The sequence below is a fragment of the Pongo abelii genome, chromosome 5 (genome assembly GCF_028885655.2).
Source record: "Pongo abelii isolate AG06213 chromosome 5, NHGRI_mPonAbe1-v2.0_pri, whole genome shotgun sequence".
Classification (NCBI taxonomy): domain Eukaryota; kingdom Metazoa; phylum Chordata; class Mammalia; order Primates; family Hominidae; genus Pongo; species Pongo abelii.
In genome coordinates, this window is record NC_071990.2 from 25,459,399 (window position 1) to 25,480,258 (window position 20,860).

Here is a 20,860-nt window from a genome sequence, read left to right on the forward strand (position 1 = left end):
CATTTTTACAGAGTGCTGATTGGTGCATTTACAATCCTTTAGCTAGACACAGAGTGCTGATTGGTGCGTTTTTACAGAGTGCTGATTGATGCATTTACAATCCTTTAGCTAGACACAGGGCGCTGATTGGTGCGTTTACAATTCTCTACCTAGACAGAAAAGTTCTCCAAGTCCCCACTCGACCCAGGAAGTTCAGCTGGCTTCACCTCTCACAAGTGATCTGTCTGCCTGGGCCTCCCAAAGTGCTGGGATTACAGGCATGAGCCACAGTGCCTGGCCTTATATTTCTTATTATATCATAAAATCACAGTGGAGTTGGATGGGGGTGAGGGAGGGCAGTGTATGAACGAGAGAGGCTCTAAAGTCCAAATGAGGGCAGAATGTGGACTTCTCTGGCCCTGAGGAGTGGGTCGGGTTGAGTACTATGGGGAGATTTGATTGGATAGGTTCCGATGAGTCTGATAGTGGGTACCTCAGGAGCCATGAGGACATTTAAATGTCACAGTGTCACAGAAAAGATAGAAGATTGTTCCCTAACTTGGGTAGTGGCATGAGAAAGCGGGTCTGTTGTTGGGAATAAGGTAGGCTCGGATTGTGGTTTTTGAGGGTGCCAAGAAATGTCTTTATAAGGTTTCAAATGTACATAGATGTAGAAGGAAGAATGGTGCCATTCTAAAGTTTTTTTGAAGTGAAAACCAAAAATAATATATTTTAAAGGTACAAATAATTTCCATAAACATATAACAATCCATAGGGAAGAGTGTAATCTCCTTCTGGTGACATTAATTGAAATGCTTTATGCCAGGTTGGATGAAATCTATGTTTAAATTACTGGTATTAGTATTTTGGTATTTTCCCTTTAGTAAGATAATCTTGATAACCTTGATTTCTTGCTTTTTGTGTCCTGATTACCTTGAAATTAATATCTTGAAATAGAAAAACTGTGGTTCTTGCTTTGGTAGCACATATACTAAAACTAGAACAATAAAGACAATAACATGGCCCCTGTCGAAAGATGACATGCAAATTTGTGAAATATTTCATATTTTTTAAAACAAAATTATGGCTTGTATATTTTTAAAACTTTGTATTATGCAAAACTTCTTGAGAACAAATAATTATGGGAACTTTTAAATACATGCAAAAATAGAATAGGATAATAAACTTCCCGTCTACATTTTATTTATTTATTTATTTAATTTTTGAGGTGGAGTCTCGCTCTGTCGCCCAGGCTAGAGTGCAGTGGTGTGATCTTGGCTCACTGCAACCTCCGCCTCCTGGGTTCAAGCAATTCTTCCTGCCTCAGCCTCCTGAGTAGCTGGGATTACAGGCATTTGCCACCATCCCCGGCTAATTTTTGTATTTTTAGTAGAGATGGGGTTTCACATGTTTGCCAGGCAGGTCTCGAATTCCTGACCTCAAGTGCTCCACCCACCTTAGCCTCCCAAAGTGCTGGGATTACAGGTGTGAGCCACCGCGCCCGGCAGGTTTTTAAGACATGAAATTTCAGAATGATTGTTTTCAAGAAAGAAAGCCCAATTGCCTCAATGCTTTATTTGAGGACAGAGCCTGAGGCACAGGAGAATAGCACGGTGGGACATTACTGGCACCATTGCCAACACAGCCCACATGCAGCAACGGCACATTTTGTTGGTTTTGCCAGCGTTGATGCTCAGATCCCTCTGTGGCCACCAATAACCAGCACGTGTGCCAAAGGTGGCTGCCTCAATTAAGACACAAACCAAAAATTCTAATTATATAGTAGTTTCTGTAGTATCAGCCACGTGTACAACGGGTACTCAGGTGTCATTTGCTTTTTCTTCTACCACAAGAGTGGCCTTGGACTCGTGTGTCCGTTGGGTGATAGTTGAGGTTGCTCTGAGCCGGTCCCCTCCCCTGGTCCACTCAATGGAAGCTGTGTATGCCCACATGGTGCTGTATGGACACCAGTTTGTGTTTTTTTAAAAAACATTGCTGTTTTTAGATTTGCTTTCAGAATGCGACCTATGGGGCAGAGAACCCAAGAATGTATAACTTCTACCTCGTTGCCTCGTTCTTAGGGATATCCAAGCTTCACTGCCTTGAGAAATTAAGAGACAGTTCCAGCAGGTACTGGAACTATAAATTCTATAATCATTGCTAATAATAGAGTGTTTTGTTCAAGCCGCTTAAATTTGTTTATTTTTTTCCTCTCGGCAAGCCTAACATCATCGTCCTCAAAAGCATGGTTGCCTGTGAATTTCCTTTTGGATAGATGTAACACTATTTAATTTCGCCCATCCATTCATCTATCCAAGCATCCAGTAAACATTTATCGAGTACCTACTATGTGCTGAGTACTCTTCTAGATGCTGGAGGGACAATGATTAATAAGATAATCTTTCTTTACAGAGTTCATATTCGGTGAGAGAGGAAAGTTGGACATTAAAACAGATAGTAATGTGGTGAGCTAAGTGCAGCTATAAAGTTATGTACAACTTACCAGGACAACAGTTATCTAAGGCATCTTGTTCACAGAAGGGAGGAGGGAACACCATGTAGGCAAGGGGAATTTTACTATTATTGCCATATATCCAAGGCCAAGAGTGGTGAGAGAATGGGCTGGAGATGTAACAAAGGTGCTCTGTGACAGAGTTTGAACTTCAGTTTGCTGGTGAGGTGTGGGGAAGTCTGTGAACGGGATTCAAACAGTTGAGTGGCATGATTATATTTGTGTTCTAGAAGAATCCCTCTGGTGGCTCTATGCAATGTGGTTTTCAGGGAGTGAGGACTGGAGACAGGGTAGATAAGTGAGAATGCTGAGGGGCCTAATGATTCGTTCATGCATTTCATTTAGTAAACATTTATTGAGCACTTACTATGGACCATGCCCTGTTATAGTCATTTGGAATTTATTTTCACATAGATAAACAAAAGAGATAAATAGTAGTAGCTTTTTTGGGATAAATAGATACCAAATAAATCACAGTGTTCACTTTGATCATGACAAACTTTTGAATACATGTTTTCTAGAGGAATATATTGATTTGGTGGTATTTTTATTTTGGATTTGGATCAGTCAGCACTAACATAAAAAATGGCCTCTTTCATGGTGCAAATTAGTAAGGCTTTAGTTTCAGCTCTTGAATTTTTCCAAGACTCATTATTCCAGTCTGTAGATTATTCTGAGCCTTAGACTCTCATTTTCTGCTCATTAGCACCTCAAAGAATGGAGAGGAAGGAAGAGAGAGAAACTTCAGTCTGACTTGCCACTTGTTAGAAGATTTGGTAAAAGAAGGTGATGAAATTAATATTTAGTTTTCAAAATCAGGTTACAGGTTGTTTTTGGGCTTGTTCTTGCCTGCAGTTCTTGCTTTCTCTCAACTGTAGCTAACTTGCTGTCTGGATATATCTGAGTGTATTTGCCTCATGCACAATGAAGGGTAGGATTAACCTTGGAAATTTGGTGTGGGCAAATAGCCCAAGAATTAATACATTTAATAATACATTTAATTATTTTACGAATCACACTGGTTATTTGCAATGTCAAAGCAGTTACCTTGGTATGGTATAAGGACATGGAATTAATTTTGTTGTTTATAATCTTTGTGTGTGTGTGGGGTGGGTGGTGAGGACGGAATCTTGCTCTGTCGCCCAGGCTGGAGTGCAGTGGCTCAATCTTGGCTCACTTCAACCTCCACCTCACAGATTCAAGTGATCCTGCTGCCTCAGCCTCCCAGGTAGCTGGGATTACAGGTGTCTGCCACCACACCTGGCTAACTTTTTGTATTTTTAGTAGAGATGGGGTTTCACCATATTGGTGAAACTGCTGACCTCAAGTGATCCACCTACCTCAGCCTCCCAAAGTGCTGGGATTACAGGCCTGAGCCACCATGCCTGGCCTGTTGTTTGTAATCTGATATCTTGCTACTTGAACTTTGTTAGTAGAGTTTAGGAGTAGGGACTTTAAAATGAAAAGAAACACCCCCCAGGACATTGAAGAAATAACTGTACCCACTTCATAGGGTTGTCAGGAGGGTTAAATGTGTTGATATAAGCAAAGACTAAGGTCCAGCACATAGTAAATGTCATATAGACACTGGTCATTTTTATTGATTTTACTTTGAAAGTCAATTAGAATTTGCATGAAAGTAACAAGCAATAGGTGAAAATCACGATAGTACTAGATAATACAAGACATCATGAGGCTGGCTGTGGTGGCTCATGCCTGTAATCCTAGCACTTTGGGAGGCCGAGGTGGGCGTATCACCTGAGGTCAGAAGTTCAATACCAGCCTGGCCAACAACATGGTGAAACCCCATCTCTACAAAAATACAAAAATTAGCCAGCCATGATGGCCGGTGCCTGTAATCTCAGCTACTTAGGAGCCTGAGACAGGAGAATCGTTTGAACCCGGGAGGCCGAGATTGTACCATTGCACTCCAGCCTGGGTGACAGAGTGAGACTCCGTCTCAAAAAAAAAAAAAAAAAAATCACGACAGACTAGATAACACTCTATGATGTCACCTTTTACTTCACTAACAACACATTTAATGTGCAGACTATATACATTTTTAAATGCTCTGGTTCAAGGAAAGTTAAAAGTGTTTATAGTTATAGGTCTACATTTGAGAAATACTTGTTATGAACTGAGGAGTAGGCAAATCCAGCATTTGGGCCACAACTTTTCTTTGATAGTTCTCCAGATAATAGGCTGAAGAGCATATACAGAGATATAAAAGTCAGTGAATAAGTGGATAGCTGAATCTGTTGAACACTATGCTCACAGTTTCTAGTTCAAGACAAATGAAACATTAACATAAGTTGTTCTGAATATTCTAAGTGAAGAATTCTGCCCTTCCTTAAGTTAAAAGATTTACAACCTTTTCAATAGCAATATATATTCTGCAGTTCAGCAGCTTTTCTTTCTGTGATTTTGAAGACCATCTTTTGAAGGTGCAGAATTTAGAATTCCTACTTGGGGGCATTTCTTCAATTCAGTGAGCCATTCGTGAGATTCAACCAATGGAGACATTAAACACAATGAGTGTGAGGAACTGAAAGTGCTTTGTTTTTTGGTTGCAGTGACTTCTAACTGAAGCAAACCAGCTATACATGTGGATGGTCATGACTTTATATTTACAATTAAAATATTTTCAGTAGAAGACTGAGGCCTCAGGGAAAGCATCGTATGAAATAGAGAATAATCACCAGATGCGATTATGCTCCCCTTTTCCTAGTGGGTAATGATTTCTTTGCCTCTAGCTGTGAATTGGCAAATGGACTCTTGTCATTATGGGTATCTGTTGGAAGAATGAAAAGGAAGGAACAGAACTATGAGAGAAACAGTTCATAAGAAAAAAAGAGAAAAAGATCTTGAGCAGATAGGTAAGTAGAAGTAAAAATCCTCATTATTTAGAGCCTCCAGACTTTGTTGAACCATGTTACTATTGTAGCATTACACCTGCAATGTATCTGCAGGTGTTCTGGATGTTTTGAAACTCATTTGATGTAGAAGCGTTTCTTGATGTCCTCAAGTTGATAAATGTTGGATTTGGCATCATTATTCTCTCTACAACAGTAGAGTAAATGCTGGAGGAGTATTGAAAGGCTAATGTTTCTTTTGGTGATGTCTGCCTTAGTTAAAATAGCTACTATTAGGTGATAGAAATGAAGGTATTTAGCACAGACAACAGTTTTATTATGTTTTGTCTTTTAGATGTGGATTTCTCTACTTTTTTTTTTTTTTTTTTGAGACGAAGTCTCGCTCTGTCGCCCAGGCTGGAGTGCAGTGGAGCGATCTCAGCTCACTGCAACCTCCGCCTCCCGGGTTCAAGCAATTCTGCCTCAGCCTCCTGAGTAGCTGGGATTACAGGCAGATGCCACCACGCCTGGCTAATTTTTCTGTATTTTTAGTAGAGACGGGGTTTTACCATGTTGGCCAGGCTGGTCTCAAACTCCTGACCTTGTGATCCACCTGCCTTGGCCTCCCAAAGTGCTGGGATTACAGGCATAAGCCACCGCACCTGGCCTTTTTAAATTTTATTTTATTGTATTTTAAGAGACAGGGTGTTGCTCTGTCACCTAGGCTGGAGTGCAATGGCATGATCATAGCTCACTGCGGCCTACAACTCCTGGGCTCAAACAGTCCTTTCACCCCAGCCTCTCAAAGTGTAGCAGCTGGGACTATAGGCACAGACCACCACACCCAGCAAATTTTTACAATTTTTTTTGTAAAGGTGGGGAGGCTTCTCTTTGTTGCCCAGGCTGGTCTTGAATTCATGGCCTCAAGCGATCTTCCTGTGTCAGCCTCCAAAAGTGCTGAGATTGCAGACATGAGCCACCACACCTGGCCTCTACTTAACAGGCACTACCAAGAAAGTAGGAATGACTGCCCTAAGGGGAATTAGCTTTCACTCCTTACTGATGGGGATTTCCTGCCTCCACTACTAGAGAAACCCACATTTCCATGTTTTACATTCAGTACTCACCAAGCATTTCCAAGTGCCTGGCACTGTGCTTGTCTCATCCATAGATGCTCTGCCAGTAGAAAATGGAATGGTTTTAATTGAGAAGACATGAGGAGGACTTCTATTTCTTAATTGGAGTCTATAAGCAAACTTCAAAAGAATCTTTCAGCTTCTCATTGGTTTAAAAAGTATGATACTGTCTATTATATGTTTTGCATAACTTTAAATCTTCTTCTAGTCATATTGTATTGTTTTCATTTTTGAGATGGGGGGGTCTTGCTGTGTTGCCCAGGCTGGCCTTGAACTCCTGGGCTCAAGCTATCCACCTGCCTCAGCCTCCCAAGAAGCTGGGGATACAGGCATGTGGCATAGTCAAATTGTTTTGCAAAAGTGTTAGCTGCTTGAGATTTTAGGCAGATTGGAAGTTGTCGATCACTTCTTTTCTCCAAAGTGTAAAATGGAATAATTGCTGGAATTGGATGTCAGTTTGTTTTTATTCTAGACACTATGAAACATGACTAATGATGTTAGGAATACTTGAGTCAGCATGTGAAAAGGAAAAAGCAATGAGTTGTTTCTGCCCAGTGATCAGAGCCAATTAAGCAGGGAAAGGCAAGCTAATGTTGGTGTGGGCTGCAGCAATGAAGATTTTGTCTGTCTTGTTCTGTGTGTGTAGGACTCATGATAATTACAAGAGGGCATGCAATATCAGCAGAATACAGTTTAGGAATGAAGAATCAGGAGACGCTGAGTTTCCTGCCTAGGAAAATTTTCTGTGTGAGACTAGCCACTGGTGTTGAACTATGTGCTAGGAAGCATTTTACTCTATTGTTATACATTATGAACTAATCATCTGTTTAAGATTTTTCTGGTGGCGATTGCCTAGTTTAAAAAAACAAACAGATTTAAAACATTGCAAAAGTGAAGTATTGCAAAAATAATAATACTTTCCTAGATGCACTATGAACTTCTTCCTGAAATTAGTTGTGATTAGGCAGCTCACTGCCCTTTCACATGTGCTATTTTGAGATCTCATTATTTGGTGCTATAATGATTGATATTGCTAATATATGTTAGTAAATTTGTTGCCAAGCTTCTCTTAAGCTTCTGGAATATGGCTATTATTGACATTACCTGGTAATTTTTTAAAAATAATTTTTTCTAGACATATATATGTACACATGTATATTTACACATATATATATATGTTGTTTTTTTTTTGAGACAGGGTCTCAGTCTGTCACCCAGGTTGGAGTGCAGTCGCACAGTCTTGGCTCATTGCAACCTCCGCCTCTTGGGCTCAAGTGATCCTCCCACCTCAGCCTCCCAAGTAGCTACAACTACAGGCACATGCCAACAAGCCAGGCTATTTTTATATTTTTTTGTAGAGATGGGGATTTGTCATGTTGCTCAGGCTGGTCTCCAACTTTTGGGCTCAAGCAATCTGCCTGCCTCAGCCTCCCAAAGTGGTGGGATTACAAGTGTGAGCCACTGCATCCCACCTAGATTTTTTATATATGTTTTAAAAACAACCAAGGCAACTCTTTAAAAAGTCACACTTTTTGGCTTTTTAAAAATTTTTATTTTTTGCGACAGTCTCGCTCTGTTAGCCCAGGCTGGAGTGCAGAGGTGTGATCTCGGCTCATTGTCACCTCTGCCTCCTGGGTTCAAGTGATTCTCCTGCCTCAGCCTTCCCAGTAGCTGGGATTACAGGCGTGCACACCATCACCTGTAATCAGCCTGGCTAATTTTTGTATTTTTAGTAGAGATGGGGTTTCGCCATGTTGGCTGGGCTGGTCTTGAACTGCTGACCTCAAGTGATCCACCTGTCTTGGCCTCCCAAAGTGCTGGAATTACAGGTGTGAGCCACTGTACCCAGCCACTTTGTGGCTTTTAATATTTGTGTGTTTTCAAGCTTGTGAAAGAACTTTAGAGTTGGTTGCGTGATTTGATTTGAAAGCTAAAATAAATCGAATGGTTTCCTTCGTAAGAGATAGTTAACTAATTTAAAGGTAGCTATTTGTACTCTACAAGAAATGGTATTTTTCAATAATGTTCACTAGTTATTCACAGATATTTCACTAATAATCCACTAATGTCATTATAATAGGGTAGCTGGCTGGGTGGGAGTAATTTCCATAGGACATTGTTCTATACATGTCATCTTTCCAGGGAACGTTGATAATTACACTGCTATACTTGGATGTTGATCCCAACCTGGACAGTCTAAGGATAAAAGGGCACTGGGCTGTCTATCCTAGGATATGGTGGTGATAATGAATGGGCTAGACAATAGCTGACAGGAGCCCTAAGGACCTTCTGAGGTAGAGCCTCAGATTTTTTATCTTTTCCTTCTGTCACAGTTGTCTAGATGGTATCAAGATCTTGCAGAAGATGATGGGTTGAGGTTGGTCTGGAATTTGACTTTCTTCTTCAGGGGCCTTGTCAGCAATAGTTACTGTTCAATGTGATAGCCACTAGCCACATGCGGCTGTTTGAATTTAATAAATTAACGACAGTGAGATATAATTAAAACAATATTTAAATTGCAAATTCCTTAGTTGCACTAGCCATATTGCCAGGGCTCAAAAAAACCGCATATGGCTAGTGGTGAGTATAGCAGTACAAGTTCTACTGGACACTGACATCTGTAGAGGCGTGGTGGATTGTCCAAGGTCACGTGGCTAGTCAGTGCAAACCAAGTGTTTGGACTAGTTCAGCAGTTATTCTTTTATGTCACGCAGGCTTTCAGTTTTGGGTATTACAACTTGAACTAAAAAATTTGTCACTGGCATGCCACATTCTTCTTCCAAACTGTGAGAAACTCAATGAAAGAGTTAGAAATTAGTTATTACTACATAATTTTAGTTTTAAAAATATCTGCAATTCATCTTAGACTTTTTTTTTGTGTATGCGTGTGTATATGTGTGTGTGTGTATCACATGTGGTATGGTGAGAGTTTGCCACCTGTGCCATACATTGCTAACCTGGTATATATGATACACAAACTGTAGATATATATGGGATCTAGAATTGCAGGTTATTGCAGTTGGACAGGACTTTTGAAGGTATCTAGCTTAACCTTGTACGTATGTATAATACTCCGGACAAGGTTTTTGATAGTGAGAGCCCTGCCTTATAAAAGAGTTCACTTCTTTCCACAACTTCAAATTGATCTTGGAATTTTCTTTATATCAAGCAAAAATGTTTCTTCCTATAATTTCTATACATTGTTCCCAGTTGGCTCAGAGGAAAACATTTATTCCCTCTGACATATGCAGCCTTGCCAATATTTGAAGTCTGTTTTCCTGTCATTCTTATGTCTTTTCTCCTATAGGATAAGCAGACCTACTTCCTTCAGCTTTTCCTTATGTGACATGTTTTGCAAACTGCTCATCACCCTGCTTGCTTCTTCCTGGCCCAACTCCAGGGGATGGCTCAGATCTGTGTAACTGAACATTTTGCCTTTCATGTGAATGGATGTCATGCTAGATACATTTGGAAAATCTGAATAAGTCTTTCTTGAGGCAAAAAATGGCTACCAGTATCCATGTGTAGGAAATATATTGATTTAGTTTTCTTTGGTAAGAGGAAATGTAGTTGTCTGTAACAAATGTGTTATTTTTATAATCAGAAACTATTATACCATTTTAATAAAAGTAATACCCCTCTTTATAATTACTGGATTGGGTAGAGTTTAGGTCTAGTGGATGGAAAAAAAACAACAACAGTGTTCCTGATCTTCCTCCCTCCTTCTTTCCCTCCCTTCATTCCATCCATTGAGTAATCTTTGTGTGCCTGTTATATGTCACTAACTATGGCACTAGGGTCACAATGTTGAAGAAGAGAGTGATTTCTTTCATGGTGAGAGGCATGAAATGAGTGATTTAATTATTCTGGCAGTGGGAAGGATGCAGTAGGACTCTGTTCAGATCTCCACAATAACTTATGAATTGCATGATCCTCAGTAGGTCTTTCATTCTATTCTTGTTTTTGAATTTCTGAAATGGCAATGATACTTGGAGTAGCTTCCTTATAAGATTGTTGTAAGACTTAGAAATAAAATTATAGGTGAGATTTCTATAAAGATCATGGTGAGGCCAGGCATGGTGGCTCACACCTGTAATCCCAGCACTTTGGGAGGCCAAGGCGGGCAGATCACTTGAGGTCGGGAGTTCGAGACTAGCCTGACCAACATGGAGAAACCCCATCTCTACTAAAAATACAAAATTAGCTGGGCACGGTGACGCACACCTGTAATCCCAGCTACTCGGGAGGCTGAGGCAGGAGAATCACTTGAATCTGGGAGGCAGAGTTTGCAGTGAGCCGAGATCACACCATTGTACTCCAGCCTGGGCAACAAGAACGAAACTCCATCTCAAAAAAAAAAAAAAAAAAAAAATCATGGTTAAGTTTCTAGGTTGGGCATGGTGGCTCATGCCTGTAATCCCAGCATTTTGAGAGGCTGAGGCGGGATGATCACTTGAAGCCAGGAGTTTGAGACAAATTTTGGCAACATAAAAAGACCTGCTCTACAATTTTTAAAAATTTTTTTAATTAGCTATAGTCCTAGCTACTTGAGAGGCTGAGGCAGGAGGATCGCTTGAACCCAGGAGTTGGAGGCTGTAGTGAGCTGTATTGCTCCACACACTCCAGCCTGGGCAACAGAGTGAAACCCCATCTCTTAAAGAAAAAAGAAAAAAAAGATCATGATTATTGTTTCTATTGTTATTGATGAATAATACTTCCTTGGGGAGGTAGTGTGGCTGATCTTCCATGCTAAGTTCCCTTTTCTTTTTCACCTATTTCTGCCTTATGCAATTCTTTTGCCATTTTCTTATGAAATTTTTCTAACATACAGAAAAGTTGGAAGAGTGTTAAGTGAGCACCCACATACCACCACTTAGTTTCTACCATTTACATTTTACTTGCTTTATCACATATCTCTCCATCCCTCTGTCATTAGCCAGTGTTTACAAACTTGTATTTACAGAGAAAGATGCATGATAGTTGTTTTCCCTGGGAAATGGAGCCCTTCCCACTATGATTTTGTTCATCTTCTCGGCAGTGATAATGATGGTTATGATGATGACACAGTAGCCAGCACAAAGCAGTACACTATTAACTCATTCAGTCTTCTAACAACACTAGAAGACAAGTGCTAAAGTGCTAAAATTAATTTCTATTTTACAGAAGAGGAAACTGAGGCACAGAGAGGTTAAATCGTCTATCCAGTATTACACAGTTCCTGAGGGGCTAAGTCAGAAATCTGGTAATCACTTGAGTAAGCCTTGTTTGTTTGCTTGCTTTTAATCTGTAAAATCAGTGAAAAAAGAAGTAAGACACCATTTAGGAATAGGAAAAATAACTACTGCAGCTCTTTGTGATTCAGGTTGGTTTAATGACTACTGTGTGGCAATGGTACCAAGTACTGGGTTTGTGCAGGTGGTTAAGTCAGGGTCTCTCCTCTCAAGCCAGTCTAATGGACAGAGCCACTATGAGTTGTTGGATTGATGTTTTAATATAAATAACCATACTGAAATTGTTAGAAATGAAGAGTTTCAGTAAAGGAGAGTTACCTATCTAATTGTACTTAAAAGAAACATTTATACATTAACAGTTACTATTTTGGGGTTTCTGTGAGAAGATTAATTATTCCAGCAAATGAGTACTACCTATTTGGAAATGTCTTACTGTTTATAAGTAAATACGTTACTTATTTCCTTTTGCCTTAGCAGAGAAAAATAATTTGGGGAGAAATGCACCCAGGAAACCTTAAAATATATTCCGATTAATGGTAACTCTTAGACTATTTATGGTAAGGTGTATCTAATTACATTTCACAAGGCACTTTAAAAAATATTGTCCCTTCAAGTTTTTTCCCTTTATTTCTCTCCATGATTTTGTCTAAATTTACCAGCACATCGCAAAAAAAATGAAAATTAAAACCCTACTGGGGACTAGGAGCTCACTGAATTGGCTTACATAATTGTGAGCATGGACATATTTCTGTGTGTTGCTGTCCCCAAGCCCATGTGCTGTAAGAATATGCATTGTTGGGACGGCAGTGCAAGGAGAAACATCCTGGAGAGGATGTACAGGATACAGAAACAAGTGACTGTTGTGACATCATTAGTCAACATCGGTTGAGTGACAGAGTAAATAAGGCATCTTCTGTTATAAATGATTGACATCGCTGAAAATTTAGAAACATCTTGCTCCAATAGCAGCATTATCTTCTTTGGACTATGCAAATCTTTTTAAATTAAAAATTCAAGTTAAAAGAAACTATTTTTAATTGACCCTCATTGTGGCCATTCCTTGATCAATATCTCTGTGAATAAGATTGTTAACTGAACAGTGCATCTTCTGGCAGAAATAGAGATAATGACAATTTTGTTTTCACTTATTTTTCTTGTTACAAAACTTAAAAAATAACATTAATTTTAAAAGTCTTTTTGTTATACGTAAGTTACATTTTGGGACCTTCTTTAATGATTGCTCATATAGTATTGTTCACTTTTTGAATCAGTGATCTGCGTTAAGTATTTGCAAGTCACTCTTAGCATTCCTCGAAAGTTGCTGTTATAAATGATAATTTTACATAGAGGATGGAGGAAATGAGAAAATTGCATTTGTCTTCCTATTGAGGTAAGACATAAGCAAGTGGAAAGGTGGTTTCCAGCCAGGGAATGAAGCCTGTTTTTCATGCTGTTGTGTGTTGACTTGTCCACTTGGATGGCTCCTAGGATCATGGGGGTCCTTGTGACTTCCGTATGTCACAGATCTTGCATACAGTTTCTGTGCCTTGCCCTCCTCCCAGTCTTTTCTGCCCTGTGGTTATTTCTCTACTGCCACTGAAGGGTGGCAGTCAAGGTTTTCCTTATATGAGATTCATCCCCTTCGGGGTATGCGGACTCCCTGTGAAAAAGCTGAGCAGGTTTATTTTGACAGCACTACCTGGAGGGCTTGCCCCATTTCTTTCCAGGAAAATTTAAAATTATTCTGCTTTTTTTTTTTTTTTTAAGACTGTCTGCTTCATTTTATAAGCCACAATGTTATAAATACATCTAAATTTAATAGTAGAATTATAACATTGCTTTCAAAATTTCTCACTGGGTCAGAGAATTACAGAGCTGAAAGAGACCTTCACCAGAAGCAAAACCATCCTGGGAAAATAAAATCATGTTTTAATATTTTTTTTTCCTTTTTTTTTTGGAGATGGAGTTTTGCTCTTGTCACCCAGGCTGGAGTGCAGTGGCACGATCTTGGCTCACTGCAACCTCTGGCTTCTGGGTTCAAGCGATTCTCCTGTCTCAGCCTCCCGAGTAGCTGGGATTACAGGCACCCACCAGCATGCCCAGCTAATTTTTGTATTTTTAGTAGAGACGGGGTTTCACCATGTTGGCCAGGCTGGTCTCGAACTGGTGACCTCAAGTGATCCGCCCGCCTCGGCCTCCCAAAGTGCTGGGATTGCAGGCGTGGGCCACCAGGCCTGGCCATGTTTTAATCTTAAGGTAGTTTCACTAACTCATGGTAACTTCGTTTTTTTTTTGTATTAACAACCTTTGCTGTCAGTAGAAAAGTACACTTTTCTGCTTCTCAAACTGCCACGGAATAATAATGGAGCCACAGCGTCCTTAGAGATGAGCATTTTTCACTCCGTGCAGAGATGCGGAAATGGGCTCAGAGAGGACAAGGGGCTCACCCAACATTGAATGGCTATTTAATGGCAGACTAGGGATGAGAACCTGTCTTCTGATTGCCAGTCCAGTGTCTTCTGTAACACATGGGGCCATTTATTTTAAGCCATCTAGTCCCCAGCTGATTAACAATTTTCATGTACAACCTAGCTCATGAGAGCGGCATCATGGAGGAGGTTGTCATTCAGCAAACACTTATTGTGGGGGGATACCAAGATGAAGATGATGAGACACTGTCCTGCCCTCAGGGGGCTAACACTCCAGAAAAGGTTTGCAGGAATATTTACAGCTAAGTGCCGCAAAGAATTAAGCATTCTTAAAGTTCTTTCTAGCTCAGTCATTTGAACTTATTTTCCCGAAAAAAACCCTTTATTTCCCCAACTCCACAAAAGCAAGTCCTTCTTGGTTAAGCCCTCATACAAGGGGAAGTGCTGGTGTCTGCCAAGGGGGCCTTGCAGGCTGTTGGGCTAATTGTGGTCCAAATCCCCTTTCAAGAGGGCATCTTCAAGCAGGTGGTCAGAATAAAATTCTTGATGGTTTTGGTAAATGGCAGCAAGTAGAGCATGGGGGACAAGCAGTCAATAGGAATGGGGACATCTGGTGCATGGGGTAGGGCAGATAGGGAGTCTGAAGAGGTAGAGGGTAAGCAATGAAAGTTGTGGCCGTAGTTGCCAAACAAAGGGTGTTTTTACATGCACTTTTGCCACTGGTTATCTAAGGAATCTGCGGTCACAGTGCCTGTGAAGAGGCCATTATTTGACACATGAGGGTTTCCAGTCAAGTGAATAGCATGGTATTCACTGGGCTGCTTAGAGAAATGCTGTTATCTGGATAAAGGATGGTGGTGTCTGGATTAACTTTAGTATAGTTTCTTCCTTGGGACGTCATCTCTTTTCCACTAATGGACTCCTAGGTATTCCATCACTCAGCTTAATTTTCTCGGAGAATACATGAAATGTGAAATCTTAATTTTAGACATCTAAAATTGGGCAAATAAGCTTTTTAACATATACATAGATTTAAAATACATTTAGGTTTATTTTCATTCGAATAGCACATGCTTTCTGTGTTTGTGTGTGCATGTGCATGCAGTGAGGGGAGATACTGACATCTTTTCTGGCTTATCATTTAATATTGATGTTATTTAATGCAAATTTGGAGGATTTAAGAATATTAGAGGGGAAAAGATTACATTTTCTAAAGAATTAGAAAACGGGCCATATCTCTGAATGTTAGGTTACTGCAAAAGAGGAACAACTGGGTAAAGAACTATTTAAAAATTAATGAACAAGGTAATTTTATATTTTTCTGATATGGGTGGAATTTTGTACTTCCTATAGTAAGACCTAGTGATGTCATGACTAGGACCTCTTCCACCAAGACCTCTCAACTAGGGATAATTCATTTGTTTGTATTCAGAATTCACAACTATGATAAGCCTTTTTGATGACCAGTGGCAAAGGAACATCATCAGTCATGAAAACTCACAAATAGAGAAATCAGCAAGTATATTAAAGTAATGGATATTTCTCTTATCCCCCAAAGGTCTCACATACAGGTGTGTCGTGAGTGTCCTTGATTCTAGTTAATCCATTTCTTGTGTAAAGTGCTTACGGTGATAAATCAATGTGGGTTTTAATTACCAACTAGCCTGTTAGTCGGTGGGAAGAAGTTTGTTTTCCAAAGCTTGGTGTTAGCAAGTCCTGTTTATGTGATAATCACATGCAGAGGACACAGGCTGGCTATATTCTGGCTATGGGAATAGAAGATTTAGATCAGACGACTGTCTTTTTTATACCAGACACTGTGCTGTGTGAAGTGTGACATGAACAAGCCCTTCCAGAATCATGCACATTATTGCTCCCCATGAGAAGACTTTTATGAGTAAATAATGTAACCGAGGATATGAGCCCCAAGAGCTGGTCTGGGGTATTGATGAGAAGCATTAGCAAGGAGAGGCTCACCTCATGGGGTGCTGCAGGGAATGTGGCTTTTGAAGCTGATAATGGAGGGTTCAAATTCTAACTCTTACCAATGTTGTTGGGACAAGTTAAATTGTTATAAACCTCTTTAAGTCTTGGTTTCCTTGTCTATAAGAAGAGAATCATGGTACCTTCCTCATGGAGTTAAATGTGATAAGGTAAGTGCCTTGCCACTTCTGGTTTACAGCAGATTTCAAAAACACCCCCCTTTTCTTCCCTGCTCACAGATGGTTCAAAAAAGGAAGAGCTATTATGAACTGGTGTGTGGAGAGAAGGCATCTGGAAGGATACCTTTTGATACTTATGTAAGCGATCCAGGATGCACAGCCTTTTGTGGCTAGAAAAAGGCCTTAGGCCCCTGGTTTTGCAGGTATAATACAGATGGTAGGGGCTGCACAGCTACTATGACAGTCATTCCAAGTGTTTCTGCTCAGGATTCTGGACTTGCCATTGTCTGGCTCTGCCAGAATGTGGTTGTCTACCTGCCCAGGTGAGGATGCAACCCTTGCATTAGAGAAGACTGTCAACAGCCATGGTCTCTTTGACTGGGGAAGCTAATAGGAGACCCGAATGTTCTAAGTCTGTTGTGGATGGTTTATGTTTGGTGACTGGATATGAGGCAGATTTCAGGGAATGGTTGCAAATTCGTCAAGTTTGGCAAAAATATCAGAGGCATTGAAACCAGATATCAAACTAAGCCTTAAGGCACTCAGAAAATGTAACAGGCTGACTTCTAAGAAGTGAAAAATATAAGTTTTGTTTAACTTATTTAATTCAAAAATGATGCTAATGAATGTGGAGGGATGATTTGGATAGAACCTGTTCTGTGTAGGAGCCTTCATGTAATCCCTAGAGAACGTGTAAATCAAATTATGCCTGGAGGAAATTTTATTTCCAATTTCGGTTGCTTTACTGATATGTTAAGGGAATTAAAAAATATTTAGCTCGGCCTTTCAGAGAGCTGTTACTACTGTTTGAACTACGACTGTTATTTTAATTCTCATTAGGTGACTAGTATCTTTTGAGCTGTTGTTAGCTAGGCTGTGTGCTAAAAAGTTTTTATATACATCCTCTTATTTAATCTTCACAACACTTACAGGAGGTAGATACTACATTATGTGTTTTTACAGCCAAGGGTGAGGTGTAGGGGATCTGATAATTCGCTCCAAATCACACAGCTAGTAAATGGTGGAGCTGGCCCAGGCGTGTCTGTCTTGAGAAGCGCTGTACCATCCACCTTACAATTACATCTGTAGGTATTGTCTGACTCGCAGAATCCATGCAGTACATCTGTGCAGCTTCCATTTCTGTCCTTAGCCTCAATTCCTTTCTGTCTTTAGTTCTCTATCTTTACCTTAAAATCTCCATGTAAATCATGCTAACCTAGCACAATCCATGGTGCACCCACTTGGCATTTTCAGGGAAAAGGGATAAGGCCTATAAACAAAGTCCACACCCAGCATCTGGTTCTCCCCGTGCCCATTCTGACTGCTTTATCTTCGGTGCTTTAGATGAATGTGCATCTTCCTGGATGCTTTTCCTTCCTGCGTGATTTGGAAGAATTAGAATCAGTCTTCCTTCCATGAATTTTCCAGGGAATCAGAGGGACTTTTTAAGCATAATGATGGAATTTTTACTGTCACCTTTTATTGTAAAATGCTCTATAGATGAGAAATAGATGATATCCATCCCCCCACCAGCTGTGCTTAATGGTAATGGCCAAAAAAATGTTCAGAATTAAGACTGGGAATTTTTTGAATTCATATCCCAAAGCTCCTTTAAAAACTTATAACTTGGGGAACTAAAACAAAGTCATTTTAGAAGGAAATGAGTTTTTCTCTAATAGTGGCCATCAGAATGATTACCCAAGTGATGTCACACAGCTGGCAACCTTCTTAGGGAAGGTAACCGATAGCAGAGGAAAGTCTGCCTTTCTCTACGTTAGCACTTCAAAAACCAATTGTCCCTAGAATCTTCAGTGTCATCGTGAAACGTATATAAAGCCTCTGCCTATTGTTTGAATGTCTCCTTTCACTAAGAGGAACCATCAGTTCAGACTTGCCCAGACTCATTGAGAAGACCAGGCTAACCAAGCCATCCTTAAAAAATCTTTCTAAATTCCAAGAAGCAAAAGAATATATTTTTATTATTAAATAGCTAACATACTTATTTTAGTTTAGATTTATGATATAGTTCTAGTTTTAGGGCTTTCCTGCATATTGTGTGGTACTTTTATCTCCATATATATTTAGTATATTTATGCCTATTTCACAGGAACTAATAACATTTATACAGTTTTGAATTATTTAACAGTTTACATTTGTTTCACCTTTGCTTTTATAACATTGTTATGTCTCAGCTCTTAATTAATAATGTTGTTCAGGGATGCAATTGCTAATTTTAATGCTCCCCCCCGGAAGAAACATTTTTTATATATATATATATATACACACACACACACAAAATGTATATGTATATATACATACACACAAAATGTGTGTGTTTATAGGTACACATATAAAATGTGTATATGACATTGTGTGTGTATTTATATTGGAGTAAAAAGCAAGGATAGTCAGCTCCTATGTTTGCTTATACAAGACATAGGAACTCAAGCTCGCTTGCTTGTAAAGTGAATAAAATTGTGTTCTTATGCAAGTGTCACAGTCTTCCTGGGACTCAATTTCCTCGTTCTCAAAGAAGGAATTTAACTGATGAATTCAAGGATCAACTCTAAACTCATTGAATTTCCTTATTAATCTCTTGGGTCATGCAATTCAGCGCTATAACTAGGGTTAGCCTGAGTGTTTCAAAGCAAGATTAATGGAAACTCATTCTCCAGCTGTCGGGCTAGGAGATTATTCACAAATGTTGCCCTGTCATTTGAATCTGGTAGGGTTTGCTGATGAATAAATGAACCCCATTATACTGACAGCCACCTCACTAATCGATCCTAACTAAACCGCCTTATCCTCTTCACCTTCCGATTGTGTAGCCAGCAACTTGCCAGACCTCAGGGACATTGTTGGGACATGTGGAAGGTCTGAGACAGAGGGCCGAAAGGACAGACAATGCCACCAACTCTATTAATCACTCCACATTTCTCAGACCTGGCTCTCAGCCTGCTGAATTTGACAACCAAGGATTTACATGTAGTTTTTTTTTTTTTTTTCATTTTCAATTAATTTCCCTTTTTATGCCTTCCTAATTTCTCTTCTTCTTTTCTGACTAAGCTATATATTTACACTGTGAAATTGACTGTCATTAATCTTTTTCTGCCTTGATTTCCTCAACTAAAAAATGGTTAAACTAATACCAGCCCTTTCATTCATGGTGATCTTGGGAGGAAAAAAAAAAGAGATAACTGATGTCAGAGAGTGCTTTGAACTTAAAGCAGGAAGATGGTTCAATTATAATAAGACTCTTCTATCTTTATTTTTATGTGACATTTAAAATGTTAGCGTTGAATACGCGTCAAGGAAGAAAATCCCATTTTGAATGACAGTGTTAGAATGACGGCCTGTAAGATATTGGAATTGCATGCAAAAACCAAGAAAATGTGTTTAAAAACTGTTAAGACCAAGCCAGCTACTGTTTCTTTTCAAAGAATATATGTAGGAATAGGAAAATTAGGTAACTCTAGGGCATAATAAAAAACAAGAACATGTGCTTTCTGATTTTGCCAATCTATTTTGTACTTATTTTATAATTCAATTTTAAGAGTAAAGTGTAATGTCTGATTCATGAATGTTTTACTGTGTAGTGATTTTTTCTTCTTCTAGAGCTGTATGGTCCAGTGTGATAGCCACTAGCCATAATTGCTATATTAATTTAAATTAAATAAAAAATGTAGTTAGTCACACTAGTCACACTTCAAGTGCTTAGTAGCTACATCGTGGCTGGTGGCTTCTGTATCCGAATGTGAAGATACAGAACATTTCCCGAAAGTTCCGTGAGAGAACACTATTCTCGGGGAATGGAGAAAAGGTGAAAGGATATTCCCATTGTCCCTTTTCCCAAAATTGCGTTTTAGAATTTAAATAGAATCTCAGGTTATATATTGTAGGTATTATATTTACAATATACATTTGAAATTATTAGAGCATGAAGGTGGTGGTTGAGCAGGAAAGCACAACTCCAGAAGATCATTTTTTTCCCCTACTGAGGACAAACATAATTTGATAATCTTCAGAATAACACTTGGAAAATTCTGAAACCAGCTCTTTCCTCTCAAGTTGCATTTCTTCCATAAAGAGTTTTTTTTTTTTTTTTTTAAACTTTATCTAGGTAACACAGTACCTAGACCAATCCAGGAGTCACTTGAATTGAATTGCTATGTAATTATTTCATGGGTGTAAACCAAACTGTTACCTTTAGCAAAATAACTAGTTTTCTCTTATATTCCAATTTCACTTCATCAGCAAAATCAATGGGCTCCATCATCAGTGTATATCTGGTCTGACCACCTCTCAGCACTCCTGCTAACTCCTGTGGCTTAACCATCACCATCTCTCACAAGCTATTGCCGTTGGCCCCTGCCTGGGCTCCTTGCTTCCACTCTCCTTCTCTCACCCACTTTTCAGTCAGAGATTGGCCTTCAGGGCAATTATCAGTCAGAACAAAGTGTGGACAACAGCCTATAAAGCCTCACAGACCTCCTGGCTCACCTCACCCCCATCTTACCACCCCTCGGACCTCCCCTGCACTTATTCCCTTCAAGCCAAGG

The 20,860-nt window shown here is 39.6% G+C and overlaps 1 protein-coding gene and 1 pseudogene across 13 annotated transcripts in view; both read left to right on the top strand.

Moving 5' to 3' along the window:
* Positions 1 to 20,860, top strand: part of CARMIL1 (capping protein regulator and myosin 1 linker 1) — a 349,638-nt gene that overhangs the window by 104,139 nt on the left and 224,639 nt on the right.
* LOC112134014 (U6 spliceosomal RNA) lies at positions 951 to 1,050 on the top strand (annotated as a pseudogene).